Source organism: Scyliorhinus torazame, chromosome 10 (genome assembly GCF_047496885.1).
Source record: "Scyliorhinus torazame isolate Kashiwa2021f chromosome 10, sScyTor2.1, whole genome shotgun sequence".
Lineage (NCBI taxonomy): Eukaryota > Metazoa > Chordata > Chondrichthyes > Carcharhiniformes > Scyliorhinidae > Scyliorhinus > Scyliorhinus torazame.
Window position 1 is genome coordinate 166975352 of NC_092716.1, and position 15056 is coordinate 166990407.

Genomic DNA, 15056 nt, shown 5'->3' on the forward strand with positions numbered 1-15056 from the left:
TTGTTGCTTTGTTTGATCGTTTCCCTGGCTTGTATATAGTGTTGATCTTGTTATTCTTGTTGCAGACTGCTTCTCTGCACCAGACACCTTCCCATGTAAATAGCTTAGTTTTCATGTACATTGTCCTGTAAATATGTCTTCGCACCCCACACGTAGTTAGGAACATTCTCACCATACATTATTTATAGCCACACACATACATTCTTTTATAAAAGGGGGGATGTCATGATATACACCAGTATATCATGGTGCAGACACACACTGATGGACACACAGCAAGACCAATCAACACACACAACACCGCAACTGATGGACACACAGCAAGACCAATCAACACACACAACACCGCAGCCAATCACCAGTTAGAACACACTCACTGTAAAGACAGGGGGCATCAGAGTTCCCGCTCATTCGGGATGCAGCCTCCTACAAGGACAGAGCTTACAGCTTACAGCACAGGTCCTCACCATGTGCTGAGTGCATAGACTGGTTCAGACAGGCATAGGTCTTTAGTTTAATCTAACATCGTGTTAACCCACAGTGAAAGTATGTTCAACAGTTTATAATTTAATAAAATAGTGTTGCACTATTTTAAGTGTTGGTCTGAATGTGTTCCACGGATCCAGAACACCCAACACATCAGATAGTGCTAATGAAGTCTATTCATCTTTGTCAGAGGAAAGATTTGGGGAATATGATCCAGTGAAGAAAGCTATATTGAGTGCTGATGAGTTAGTGGCAGAGGCTTACAGACAAAAGTTCAAAATGTAAGAAAACCGTCTAAACATACTTATATTGAATTTGAAACAGTTAAACAAAGTAATTTTGATGGGAGAGAGCATTAAAATAGAAGTTAAAAGCAAATTACTGCGGATGTTGGAATCTGAAACCAAAAAGAAAATGCTGGAAAATCTCAGCAGGTCTAGCAGCATCTGTAGGGAGAGAAAAGAGCTAATGTTTCGAGTCCAGATGACCATTTGTCAAGCTTTGCTGTGGTAATTGTGGTCCCCTGCACGGCACGCCTCACTGGTTTCCCCATTGTTTTTCTTCCCTTTGATTAAGGTTGTTGTTACTCCTGCCCCTTGTGTCTCCTGGTCCCTTTGTTGGGCTTGGCTGAACACAGTTTTACTGGCTGGGACTGCATAAAGATGTAGTTAAATTTTGTCAAACAAATCATACATGTCAAGTAATAGGGAAACCATAAGCTGCAATAAAGCAAGCAACTTTGATCTCTTCTAGCTTCCAAAGAACCTTGCACAAGAATTCTAGTTGACTGTGCTGGAACACTTTCGAAAACATGAAATGGAATTCATGTTAACTATTATGGATATATCCACTAGATTTCCCGAAGCCATACCATTAAGAAACATCACCGTCAAGAGAGTGGTAGAGGAATTAACCACGTTCTTTACTAGATATGACTTACCAAAAGAGGTACAATCAGATCAAGGATCAAATTTGATGTCAGGATTATTCAAAGAGGTCATAAACAGTCTGGAAATAAGACAATATCATCCAGAGTCACAAGGAGCATTAGAGAGGTGGCCTCAAACTTTGAAGACCATATAGTGAAGATTACTCTCATGATTGGGGCAAAGGGATTCCATGTTTATTATTCGCTATGAGGGTTGCACCAAATGATTCTATAAGATTTAAACCTTTTGAATTAGTTTATGGACATGACGTTGGAGCACCACTGAAATTAACCCAAGAAAAATTCTGAAGTAAGAAATCAAATTTTGGACATGTGTCAAATTTCAGAAAATATTGAATGGGATTTGTGAGTCGTGTAGGAAGCATTTGAAGATAGCACAGCAGAGAATGAAAGTAATGGCTGATAGGAGGGCATAGACTCATGGGAGCAGGGGGAAAGCTCTAATATTAGTACCTGTGTCAGGCAAACTATTGAAAACTAGATTTAGTGGACCGTATCAGATTGAAAGAAAACTGAGTGAAGTAAATTATCTGGTACGCATATCGGACAGCTGTAAATCTCACAGAGTCTCTCGTTTTAATATCATAGAATTTACATAGCAGAAGGAGGCCATTCGGCCCATCGAGTCTGCACCGGCTCTTGGAAAGAGCACCCTACCCAAGGTCAACACCGCCACCCTATCCCCATAACCCAGCAACCCCACCCAACACTAAGGGCAATTTTGGACACTAAGGGCAATTTATCATGGCCAATCCACCTAACCTGCACATCTTTGGACTGTGGGAGGAAACTGGAGCACCCAGAGGAAACCCACGCACACACGGGGAGGATGTGCAGACTCCGCACAGACAGTGACCCAAGCTGGAATCGAACCTGGGACCCTGGAGCTGTGAAGCAATTATGCTATCCACAAGGCTACCGTGCTGCCCCTAATATGTTTAAGAAGTACTGGGATAGAGGAGATGAGGGGCGGGATTCTCCCCTACCCGGCGGGGCGGGGGGGGTCCCGGCGCCGAGGAGTGGCGTGAACCACTCTGGCGTCGGGCTGCCCCAAAGGTGCGGAATCCTTCGCACCTTCAGGGGCTAGGCCTGCCCCTAAGTGGTTTGCGCCCCGCCGGCCGGTGGCGAAGGGGCTTGACGCCACGCCAACCAGCGCCGAAGAACCTCCGCCAGCCAGCGCGAGTTGGTGCATGCGCAGGAGCGCCAGCGTGTGCTGGTGTCATCGCGGCGCATGCGCGGGAGGGTTCGTCTCCGCATCGGCCATGGCGGAGGACCACAGCGGCCGATGCGGAGGAATAGCGTGCCCCCACGGCACAGGCCCGCCCGCGGATCGGTGGGCCCCGTTCGCGGGCCAGGCCACCGTGGGGGCACTCCCCGGGGCCAGATCGCCCCTCGCCCCCCTGAGGACCCCGGAGGCCGCCCACGGAGCTGGGTCCTGCCGGTAGGGACCAACCTTGATTTACGCCGGCGGGACCCTCATTAAACGGGCGGGACTTCGGCCCATCGTAGCCTGGAGAATTTGGGCCCATTGCGTCGCGCCGGTCCCCGCCATTCTCCGAGGCGGGGGGCGCGATTCACGCAATGGCAATTTTTGGGGGGCCGGAGAATTCGGAGGACGGCGGGGGTGGGATTCACGCCGACCCCCAGCGATTCTCCCACCCGGTGGGGGGTCGGAGAATCCTGCCCCACGTCTAGGTAGTCATGAAACAGGGTTAAGAGGAAGGATTAAATTCTGAGAGTGACTTTCTTCTAATTCATTTAGGTTATGAGGAAATTCCAACAACTGGTTTAGTTATCTTCCAGATAAGAGCGGAGGCGTGTTGGAAGAATTACTGCAGTCTTACAAATGTTTTTGTGGAATAAATTAGGTAGAAAAGAGATATCGATGCATGATGTAGATGTCGAGGAAAATACATTTTTATAAGGTGTGGGAGTTAAACAGGAGAGTATATAAGAAGTACAAACTCTAACTATTTGCACCATGATAGGTTTTGATTATTTAATGAAATACAGCGCAGTTACCCCTTCCTTTTCTTTTATTCCTTCCTTACCGTGTTTGCCATGGTAATTGTGGTCCCCTGCACTACGCTCCTCACTGGCTTTCCCTTTGATTTTCTTCCCTATGATTAAGGTGGTTGTTGCCCCTGCCCCGCCCCTTATGTCTCCTGGTCCCTTTGTTGGACTTGGCTAAATTCCTTGTTCCCTGATGCCCCCCCCCCCCTCCCCCCCCCCCCCCCGGCTTCCTTACTGCGTCATGGCTACCCTCCTCCTGATCTTTGGCTTCCTACAAACAGGTCTTAAACCAACCTGGTGAATTGTTCCCACATTTTGTTGAATCCTTCTTCCGACCCTCGGGTGGCGAATTTAATTTTCTCCATTTGGAGAAATTCCGATAGATCAACAGCCAGTTTGCAGTTTTGGGTGGTGCTGCTGACCGCCAGCCAAGCAGGATTCTCCGGTGGGCGATTAGGGAGGCAAAGGCAAGGGCATCCGCCCTCCTCCCCATGAAGAGATCTGGCTGTTCTGATACCCTGAAGACCACCATCTCCCGGGCATGGCTCTACACTCATCCCCGCCACTTTGGACATTGCCTCAAAGAATGCTGTCCAGTACCCAGCAAGTCTGGGGCAAGATCAAAACATGTGGGCATGGTTGGCTGGGCCTCCTTGGCACCATTTGCATCTGTCCTCCACCTCCGAGACGAGCTTGCTCATTTGGGTTCTGGATAAGTGGGCTCTGTGTACCACTTTTAGCTGCATTAGGTTTAGTCTTGCACATCTGGAGCTGGAGTTGACCCTGTGCAATGCTTCGCTCCAGAGACCCACCCTATTTCAAACCTCAAGTTTTCCTCCCACTTTTCCCGTGTCTCGTCCAGTTGAGGCCCCCTTAGCAGTCGTCCTTACATGTCACCACAGTTCCCTTTTCCGAAGATGTCCGTGCCCAGCAGGTCCCCTAGCAGTGAATGTCGTGGTGGTCGTGGGTACGTCCTTATTTCTTTTCATAGGAAGTTTTTGAGTTGCAGGTACTTAGGTTCGTTGCCCCCCATCAGCTGGAATCTTTCTGTCAGCTCTTCGAGCGTTGTTAACCTGTTGTTGGTGCACAGGTCCCTAACTTTCAGCATCCCCCGTCATGCCTCCACCTTTTGAAGGAGACGTCCATGGTCGCCGGGGTGAACCTGTGGTTATTGCAGATGGGGGCTTTGTCGGACATCTCGATTAGGCCGAAATGCTGTTGCAGTTGGTTCCACAACTGGAGTGTTGCTACCACCACTGGGCTTGTTGAATATTTATTAGGTGGGGATGGGAGTGCCGCCGTGGCTAGGGCCCAGAGGGAGGTCCCTCTGGAGGAACCCTCCTCCATAAGCACCCACTCAGCTTCTGGCTCCTTTTCCACCCCTTTACTCTCGCTGTGGTCCCCTGCCTAGTGGTAATATTGCAGGTTTGGGAGGGCTAGGGCCCCCATGCATCTCGTTCTCTGCAGCGCTCTCTTTGGGATCCTTGCATTCTCTTCCCCCCCCCCATATAAACGGCATACTCAGTTTGTCCAGTGAGTTGAAAAAAGGCCTTGGCGAAAGAGATCGGGATAAATCTGAATAGGAAGAGGATGTTGGGCAGTACGTTCATTTTCATCATCTGCACCTTCCCCGCCAGGGAGAGTGGGAGTGTATTCCATCAGTGTATTGCTCTGTCAGGCTGGTCAGGTTCCACTTGTGGATTCCTGTCCAGTCTTGAACGATTTGGATCCCCATGTGGCGGAATTTGTGTGGGGTTTGTTCAAAACGCAGCCGCACATCTGTCCCTCCCCCTTGCGGGTTCACCGCGAAGTGCTTGCTTTTGCTCAGGTTAAGTTTGTAGCCCGAGATGGCTCCAAACTCTTGATCGCCATGATTCCTTCCATGCTGCTTTGCGGGTCTGAGATGTAGAGGAGCAGGTCATCCGCATGGAGTGAGACTCTGTGCTCTCTATCTCCTCTGGATCCCTTTCCAATTCTTTTCCGCATTGAGCGCGACCTCCAGTGACTCAATCGCTTGGGCGAACAGCAGCAGGGATAACGGGCATCCCTCCCCTATGCAGCTGGAAGTACTTAGAGCTGGTGGTGTTTGTCCGTACACTCGCTGTGGGAGCGTTGTACAGACGTTTCACTCAGGAGGTGAACCCTGTTCCAAGCCCGAACCACTCCAGTACCTCTGAGGTACTGCCACTCAACACTGTTGAAAGCCTTTTCAGCGTCCAGCAGGCTCCTGATGTTCGAAGTTAGCTGTCTACCCTTGACAAAGCCCGCCTATTCTTCCGCAACACCCTCTGGTACGCAGTCCTCCAGCCTTTTGGCTAGGATCTTGGCCAGTATGTTTGTGTCTACGTTTAGCAGCGATGGGTCTGTTGGAAACGCATTCTGTTGGGTCTTTGTCTATTTTAGGTACCAGCGAGATTGACGCTTGTGGTAGCGTAGGCGGCAGTGCGCCCCTCGCCAGCGAGCCTCTGAACATCCCTTGCAAGTGCAGGGCCAGTGCTGTCACAAATCTTTGTAGAGGTTTGCCAGGAAACCACCTGGTCCTGGTGCCTTCCCCGCCTGCATGGAGCTAATAGTCTCCATGACCTCGCCCAGTTCTAAATGGTGCTTCCAGGCCCCGTTTCCTGTCCTTCCCCACAATTGGCCTGCCCAGTCCATCAAGGAACTGCTTCAACCCGAAGTCCCCTGCTGGGGGCTCCAGGGTGTACTGCCCCTGGTAAAGGTCTCAAAGGCCTTGTTGATCTTGTCCGGTTCCGCTACTAATTTGCCTCTGTTGTCCCTGATCCGTGCTTTTCCCTCGTGGCTGCCAGCTTTCTCAGCTGGTGAGCTAGCAGGCGGCTGGGCTTGTCTCCGTGCTCGTACAGGGTCCCCCATGCCTGGCGGAGTTGGTGTACTGCTTTCCTTGTGGGCAGCAGATCAATGTCCATCTGTAGCTTTTTCCTCTCCGCCAGGAGCTCTACGTTCCGGGCCTTGGGAATATCGCCGGTCTATGTCCAGTGTGGAGCCACCCAGCTGTAGCCTAGCTGCCCACTCTTCCCTGTCTCTTCCTGCTTTAAAAGTGATAATTTCTCCCCTGATCACAGCCTTCAGCACCTCCCAGAACGTGGAGGGTGAGACCTCCCCATTCTGGTTGTTCGTAATATTCTTATCTATGGCCTGTGATATTTTCTCGCAAAAAGCCTTTTCGGCCAGAGGGGCCATGTCCAATCTCCATGGGGGGCGTTGGGCATGGCCCATCTCCAACCTCACATCTCCACATGCATGCAATGTGGAGCATGGCCAGAGGTTATGATTGCGAAGTATTGCGCCCTAACCAGCCCTGGAAGCACCGGTTTTCCCTCAAAGATTTTGTGCGGACTACAGAAAAGTGAATGTTACCCCCAAGAGAATTTTGTTTCCATACCACAGTTGGAGGATTGCATTGAAAAAGTTGGACAGTCTAAATTCATCACAAAATAGACTTGCGAAAGGGATATTGGCAAATGCCTTTGTCAGAGAACGCAAAGGATATGAAAATGAATGAAATGAAAATCGCTTATTGTCACAAGTAGGCTTCAAATGAAGTTACTGTGAAAAGTCCCTAGTCGCCACATTCCGGCGCCTGTTCGGGGAGGCTGGTACGGGAATTGAACCGTGCTGTTGGCCTGCCTTGGTCTACTTTAAAAGCCAGCGATTTAGCCCAGTGTGCTAATCCAGCCCCTTTCAGCATTTTCAGCATTCGTGACGTCAAATAGACTTTACCAATGTAAAGCTATGCAGTTTGGGATGAAGAATGGATCTCCAGCATTTCAGAGACTAACAAATAAAGTTATTCAAAGACTGAGCCACTGTGCAGTGTGCATTGACTATTTAATGGTGTTCAGTCGAAGTTGGAAAGAGATCCTGCAACACTTAAAAGAACTGTTTGAACGGTTAAAAGAAGCTAATCTAGTCATGAATTTGGCAAAAAGCAAATTTGCCAAAGCTCAAAATTCATATTAGGAACATATCATGGGACGTGGTTAAATGGCTCCATGACATGCAAAAATGCAGGCCGTTTGGAATTTTCCCAGAACCTACAACAAGAGTTAATATTTCTGGGAATGAATCGGTTTTATCGTAAATCGTGCCAAACTTCAGCAGTGTGGTAGCACCACTAACAGAACTCTTGAAGAAACACAAGAGGTTTAACTGGATGGAGGATTGCCAAACTGCATTCCAACATTTAAAACTTGTGTTGACAGCAGCACCAGTGTTAGCCGCACAAAATTATGACAAACAGTTTAAACTGGCGGTGGATGCTGCTGACATTGGTGTGGGGGCTATGTTGTTCCAGGAAGAGGAACTTCGAATTGGCCTGTGGGATATTTCTCAAGGAAATGATTTCCTCATCAACAGAAGTATTCTGCAATTGAAAAAGATATTTATGTTGCCAGTAATTCAGCAGAAACAATCATACGTACAGAATATAATCCCTTAAACTTTCTGGAGATGCTTTGAAATCGGAACATTAGGTTATTTAGATGGAATTTGTTACCATTTAATTCAAAAATCATTAATGTGGCTAGGAGAGAAGACAGTGTTGATGCCTTGTCACAAGTGTAAAAGAAATTATTCGGAACGGTGTGTAAATATTTTGGGGTATAGTTTATGTTAATACATTTTTTTCAATTTTTGTAATGATTGATAAGTTAGAACTGATAGGATATGATTGAGAAATTGAAATCATGTTTCAAATTAGGACATTTCATTTTTAAAAAGAGGAAATGTGATAACAATGGGGAAAAATTAAGATTAAAAAAAATGAATTTGGGACAAAATAAAATAGAGGGAGTTGATAAGGGCAGCTGTCTGAAGGGATTTTGATATGCGAATTGGCATATCAGTGAGAAAATAAAATGTTTACCTATCTGACTCGGGTAAAACAATACGGTATAGAAGAGGTAACTTCAAAGTGGAGAGATAAGTAAATTGACATGTACATGATAAAAGCCAGATCCACAGGGTGGGTAACATCAAAGGGAAAGAATTCTATATCCGTAGCACAACAACTGGTAAAAGCGACCACCACAGCGCCACACACAAAAACAGGCCGGTGCTAAATTGACAGCTGGTTAAGATCCAAAACTCAAACCGAGAAGGTTTTGCCTTTGCTGAAACTGAAGACGGGTTTCCCAAACAGGGCTAAATAACCTGTATGTGATAATTGTCTGCTGGATTTAGCTCATGGAGTTACATAATATTGGATGTTGTTTGGAAACAAAGGGCTGCCTCAGAGTACAGGAAACGTAGGTAGTTGGGAACCAAGGGATAACTTCATGTAATGCTGTGTGTAATAGGTATCAGTGTAATTTAAATGTTGTAGTGTATTATAGTCCTGCTTGTTGTGTATTTTTTTATTTTAAGTTAAGAAATATTCTTTAATAGTTGATCAGACAACAACTGGGCTATTCCTCCTTGGTTTGCATATAGCAAATTGAAAATATACGCCACTAAGATCTGGTGTTCCAAATTACTGTGTTTCGGGATACCCTCGCATGTAACATCAGCGGAATTCTTAACAATGCCCAGCGTGGAAAAGTAATTGGCTCTTTGTGCAATCTTTGACTTATGTCTGAGAGGACAGTCAGAATCTCAGTACTGTACTGGAATATCTTTTTGAAATTCATACATGGGATGGCTTCAACTGAATGTATTGCTCAGCCATTTCAGAGGGCATTTAAGAGTCAACCACATTGCTATGGATCTGGAGTCACATGTAGGCCAGACCAGGTGAGGACAGTACATTTCTTTCCCTAAAGGATATTAGCGACATCAGTTTCACAGCAATTGGCAATCATTAGACTTTTAATTCCAGATTTATATCGAATTCAACTTCACCATCTGCCATGATTCAAACCCAGGTACCAGAACTTTGCATTACTAGTCCAGAGACAATACCACTGCCATTGCCTCCCTCATCCTTTATATATGTTCAAGTCTCTGAAGAGGGCTTGAACCCATGACCTTCTCACTCAGAGGTAAGCATGTCACCTGACTTGATATGTCAAACCAAAACAATGAGAGATGGTCTCTGTCATGATATGCAAACATGCAACCAATGAACACTCAGAATAGGACACAACCAATGGGCAGTCAGTACACTCAGAGGTGGCATCACTACAAGGGGGCATGACATAAATATTATAAAAGGGATGAGGCACTCACACCTTGCCTCTTTCCACAGACAGACATCTAGAGAGTTAGACAGGGTTGATCAGCAGCATCACACCCCGGCACATGGCTTAGAGCAAGCTGGTACAGTTAGACTGAGTTACTACAGTTAGATTAGCAGAGAGTCAAACTCATTTGAGAACTGTGTTAATAGTTCAATAAACACGTTGAACTCATTTCAGAGTCTGGAGCATCCTTTAGTTAAGACTGCATCAAGTAGCAGCCTGTGTTATCCAAAGCAGCATAACACAACATGATACCAGGAGTGACTGTTCAATCTATTTAGTTAAACTCTGCAAGATCCGTGACAACCAGCTACTACATACAGGCACAATGGACAAGATTCAGGCTCCTCATCAGCTCAGGACCACCGGCAATCTTAGTGCCAACTGCCGATCATTCAAGCAGAAATTTCAACTATACGTGGAAGCATCCGACCTCAATGGCGCGACCAATGCGTGGAAGAGAGCTCTTCTACTCACCACTGCGGGTGACCATGCAATAGAGATCTTCAACTCCTTTCACTTTTCCGAAGGGCAGGACAAAACAAAGTACCAAACCATCCTGGACAAATTCGACAGCCACTGCGAGGTGAACACCAACGAAATCTTTGAGCGCTACATCTTCAAGCAGAGGATGCAAGGTAAAGACGAATCCTTCAACTCCTATCTAACTAACCTTAGACTGCTGGCGCAATCCTGCAACTTTGGTGATATCACTGACTCCATGATCAGAGAACAAATCATTTTTGGAGTCCACTCTGATCCTCTGCAAGAGCAATTGTTGAAAATCAAGCACATGACCCTGCCAGTCACGATTGAAACGTGTACTGTGCATGAGCACTCTAAAAATCGCTATTCACAGGACAAAACGGCAGAAAGTGAAAAACAAGCCTCCCACGAGGTGGAGAGTGTTCAGGCCATCTCCCGGATGCAGCGCCTCCACATTGACGAAAGCGGCCATTTCACGCGCTCTTCCCGGGGCCCGAAGCATGCGCAATTCGATCGGGAACACGAAACGGCCGAAAACCACACTGCACAGGTGCAGACGTCCAAGAACCGCACCGTGCATGCGCTCATGACGTGTGCGAACTGCGGCACTGCCCATTTTTTTTTAAAAAACTGCCCTGCAAGAGGCAAACACTGTTTAAACTGTGGGAAACCAAAACACTATGCAGCCCTCTGCAGATCTGCACCACTAGTCAGGAGCCAGCGCTCCCAATTCCGACAGCGGCGCATCATAAGTGTGCAACACCGAATGCATGACTCTGATCCAGGCAGTGCGACGGATCCAGATGATGAATACCTGGACAACACTTACCGAGTGGGCATTATTATGAAGTGTGAATACGCCACACCGGACACATTGCAAGTCCAATCAATCCTGGCCGTGGATTCAGAGGACGAATGGCATGCAGTGATGAAGGTCAACCACTGCCCCATCCAGTTCAGACTGGACACAGGTGCCTCCGCCAACCTGATTTCGCAGGTGGTCTTCAAGAGAATCAAGAAGCCCCCCACAATCCTTCCAGCTGCCTGCAAACTCCTGGACTACAACGGAAACGCAATCAAGGCACTGGGATCCTGCCATCTGCAGGTCTCCAGCCGACACACACAAGCAAGCTTACGCATTGAGATTGTTAAACCAGACAGGGCGTCCCTGCTAGGTGCGCACGCCTGCAAGCAACTGAACCTCATTCAAAGGGTCTACACCACGACGCTGTCCCCTTCAGATCTTCAGGCCAGCATTGATGACATCCTAACCCAGTACCCAGATGTATTTAGCGGGATGGGCACGCTGCCGTACGAGCACAAGATTCTACTGCGGCCTGGTGCCAAACCAGTGGTCCACGCACCATGACGAGTCCCTGCTCCTCTGAGAGAGCGCCTGAAGGCAGAGCTCACGAGTCTACAACAAAAAGGCATCATCTCCAAGGTCACTGAACCGACTGACTGGGTCAGCTCGATGGTGTGCATAAAGAAGCCTTTGGGGACCTACGCATCTTCATTGACCCCAAGGATCTGAACAAAAACATTATGCGGGAACATTACCTCATCCCGAAGAGGGAAGAAATCACGAGTGAGATGGCACAAGCGCGCTTCTTCACAAAATTGGACGCATTCCAAGATTATTGGCAAAACCAGCTTGAAGAATCCAGCAGAAGGCTCTGCACCTTCAACATGTCTTTTGGCAGATTCTGCTACAACCGAATGCCGTTTGGCATCATCTCGGCATCAGAGATTTTCCATCGCATCATGGAACAGATGATGGAGGGAATAGAAGGGGTTCGTGTCTACGTTGACGATATCATAATCTGGTCCACAACCCCAGAGGAACATGTATGGTGACTCAAGAAAGTATTCTGACGCATACATGAACATGGCCTCAAGCTAAACAGGTCCAAGTGCTGTTTTGGGACATCCACGCTGAAGTTCCTGGGTGATCAGATTTCACAACACGGTGTGCGCCCGGACACAGCCAAAATTAAAGCCACCGAGACAATGAAAGTTCCTGAGGACAAGAAGACAGTACTGCGTTTCCTGGGAATGGTCAATTTCCTTGGCAAGTTCATCCCTAATTTAGCCACACACACCATGACCCTACGCAACCTGGTGAAAAAAGTCAACCGCCTTTGAGTGGAAGGCGGAGCACCGACAGAGTGACTGGAGCTGAAAGCCAAGCTCACTACTGCACCCCTCCTTGCATTCTTTGACCCAGACCGAGAGACCAAGATATCCACAGATGCGAGTCAGGATGACATTGGGACGGTGTTGCTTCAAAGAGACGATACATCATCCTGGGTACCAGTAGCATTTGCGTCACGGGCAATGACACCCACTGAGACCAGATATGCGCAGATTGAGAAGGAGTGTTTAGGTCTTCTCACCGGCATCATCAAATTTCCTGATTATATCTATGGCTTGCCAACATTTACTGTTGAGACAGATCATAGACCTCTGGTCCACATCATCCAAAAGGACCTGAATGACATGACGCCTCGTTTGCAGAGAATTCTGCTCAAACTCCGGAGGTATGATTTCAATTTGGTGTACACACCTGGCAAGAAACTCATCATCGCCGATGCATTGTCCCGCTCTGTCAACTCACCCAGTGAACCACTGGAGATCATCCAGCACATTGAATTGCAGGCACAACTGTGTGCAAGCACTCTCCCAGCAACAGATGAGAAGATCGTTCTCATTCTAGAAGAGACGGCCAAAGACCCCCTGTTGCAGGAATCATCCACAACCTCTGCAATGGCTGGCAGAAAGGGCAATGCCCTCAATTCTATAACGTCAAGGATGACCTGACGCTGATCGATGGCATCCTGCTCAAGCTGGACAGGATAGACATCCCGCTATGGCTGCAGAGCATGGTGCTGCGGCAGATTCATGAGGGACACCTGGGCGTAGTAAAGTGCAGACGCAGGGCCCGGCAAGCTGTCTACTGGCCCGGCATCAACCAGGACATCACAGACATGGTCCTGAACTGCGAAACTTGTTAGAGGTTCCAACCAGCGCAGAGCAAGGAGACGCTCCAACCACATGACCTAGAGACCTCTCCGTGGTCCAAGGTTGGCATTGACCTATTCCACGCGAATGGTCGCGACTATATCTTAATCATCGATTACTTTTCGAACTATCCTGAGGTGCTGAAGCTGCCAGACCTCACCTCACGGACCGTCATCAAAGTGTGTAAAGAGACATCCTCACGGCATGGCATCCCGAACACCGTTATGAGCGACAATGGCCCGTGCTTCCACAGTCGAGAATGTTCCACGTTTGCCAAGAGCTACAATTTCAGGCATGTCACCTCCAGTCCGCACTATCCGCAGTCCAATAGCAAAATCGAAAAAGGGGTGCACATAGTTAACCAACTCATCCGCAAGGCCTCGGACTCCGCTTCCAACATACACCTTGCACTACTTGCGTACCGGGCGACTCCCTTGTCCACTGGCTTGTCGCCAGCTTAACTCCTGATGAACAGAGACCTGCGGATGATGCTTCCAGCCATACACCTGCCCAACCTTGATCACCTCCCGGTGCTGCAGAAGATGCAGCAGCTTCGCGACAGCCAGAAGCAGGGCTATGATGCACATGCCACTGATTTGGACGTGCTATCCCTGGCTGACACGGTCAGGATCAAGATACCGGATGGTGGGTGATCTGCTCCGGCTGTCGTTGTTCGACAGGCCGCGCCCAGATCCTATGTCATACGTATGGCTGATGGCTCCATTGTGCGAAGGAATCGAAGGGCACTGCGAAAGGTTGCTTGCCCACAACCACTTTCTCCTCCATTTCCATATGTCGAATTGCCACCTCCAGACACCTTGAACCACGAGGCCAGCAGTCGTGCCTCCCACTCGCCTGTCAAGACACTGTCATCCCCTCCACCACCTCTCCGGCGGTTGACGAGGATCAGACGCAAGCCTCAGAGACTGGACTTATGAGCATTTGTTTTTTTTGTTCTGTTCTGTATTCCTCAGTCAGTCACATTAGACAGACACATTCACATGTATATACATCTTTAAAAAAAAAAGGGGAGATGTCATGACATGCAAACATGCAACCAATGAACATTCGGAATAGGTCTCAACCAATGGGGAGTCAGGACACTCAGAGGTGGCATCACAACAAGGGGGCATGACATAAACACTATAAAAGGGATGAGGCACTCACACCTTGCCTCTTTCCACAGACAGACATCTAGAGAGTTCGACAGGGTTGATCAGCAGCATCACACCCCAGCACGTCGCTTAGAGCAAGCTGGTACAGTTAGACTGAGTTACTGCAGTTAGATTAGCAGAGAGTCAAATTCATTTGAGAACTGTTATAGTTCAATAAACACGTTGAACTCATTTCAGAGCCTGGAGCGTCCTTTAGTTAATACTGCATCAAGTAGCAACCTGTGTTATCCGAAGCAGCATAACACAACAGTCTCAATGCTTGACACTGAAGTGACCATAAAACTGCACCTGATTATAACTCTGCTTCTGGTTTATTTTTTTCTTAGCCCTGCTACCTTAGCTCAAAGAGCAACATCTCAACAAGGTGCACTGGTACTTGCTTCTGACATTGTCATGCTGTCATCGACAGGAGTGTCCTAGCAAAAGAGAAAGGTGACCGATGAAGGGATGACAGTATCAAGTTCATGATTGTGCCTAGTGACAGAACAAAAATGCATACTGAAATAAAAATGTATTCCCTGCTCCTTCCCCCTGCTCCCCACCCTATCCTCAAGGTGCTGACTAATACTGGGATGTGGTCTCACAGATAATGCCTGTATTTCAGTACCTTGCTTCTCTAATTGATCTTCATGCTTGAGCCCAGATGGTGAATGTTGACCATTGGTCTAGGATTTTATTAAAACTAAGATGTGAGAAAGATGCAAAAGGAAATGCAAAGGATTATGGACAGGA